The following is a 1,225-nucleotide window of genomic DNA, read 5'->3' as shown; positions in this document are numbered from 1 at the left end:
GATTTTCATTCTCAAAGGATTTGGTTAAGTTATCCATGTAACTCGCTAGTAAGATTATATCTGGAACAAAATTATTTACTACCACCGTTAAGTCAAAGAACTTTAAAAGGATAGTAGGAAGGCTCAAATCTTGTTCTAAAAGACAGTTATTTTCTGTTCTTTGGTTGCTGGAGAGGTAGCACTGCTACTGATCTGAATTAGGTGTTATTTAAGGTGTAAGGAAGTAGAATATTTGCAAAGGTTACTGAGTTAGCTTGAAAGGGTCTGTTTGAAGCAGTCTCCTTAGATTCAAAACTATATAAAGAGGAAAAGTCCCACTTAGCTTTCTTTCTGAGAAGTTCTGAGAGAAGAGGACATTTCTCTGGTATGTGACATTATTTTGCTTTGGAACTTAAAGATTGGGGTTTAAAGGAGGAATTGTAGGTTAGTGATAGGCAGAATAAAAATATAAAAAACCAAATTTTATCAACTAATCTCCATACTTTTTTCCTCCTAGTTTAAAAACTTGAACTTTGTACCACAGCATTAACAAATAGCCTCTAGCAGGCTCAGGGAGGACAAGGCCATAGCGGAGAAACTGAATTAATTCTTTGCTTCTGTCTTTATGGAATAAGATGTAAGAGATCTGCCTTTACCGGAAATAGTTTTCAAAGGTGATGATGCGGAGGAAGCCATGAAAAGGTGCCCAAACTGACCAGATGACCACCGGAGGGAATCGAGGATGATCTCTCCTTACTCCCCCAGTGGTCACTAACCCCCTCCCACCCTCAAAAAAACAACTTAAAAATTTTTTTGCCAGCCTCAAATGTCATACTCAGGTCCATTGCAGCAGTATGCAGGTCCCTGGAGCAGTTTTAGTGGGTGCAGTGCACTTCAAGCAGGCGGGCCCAGGCCCAGGCCCATTCCCCCCCCCCCCCCCACTACCTGTTACACTTGTGGTGGTAAATGTGAGCCCTCCAAAATCCACTGGAAACCCACTGTACCCACATCTAGGTGCCCCCCTTCACCCATAAGGGCTATGGTAGTGGTGTACAGTTGTGGGGAGTGGATTTTGGGGGGCTCAGCACACAAGGTAAGGGCGCTATGCACTTGGGAGCAATTTGTGAAGTCCACTGCAGTGCCCCCTAGGGTGCCCGGTTGGTGTACTGGCATGTCGGGGGACTAGTGCACTACGAATGCTGGCTCCTCCCACGACCAAATGAGTTGGATTTGGTCATTTTTGAGA

This window comes from Microcaecilia unicolor, chromosome 2 (assembly GCF_901765095.1).
Source record: "Microcaecilia unicolor chromosome 2, aMicUni1.1, whole genome shotgun sequence".
In the NCBI taxonomy this organism is placed as follows: domain Eukaryota; kingdom Metazoa; phylum Chordata; class Amphibia; order Gymnophiona; family Siphonopidae; genus Microcaecilia; species Microcaecilia unicolor.
This window is presented reverse-complemented; position numbering follows the sequence as displayed.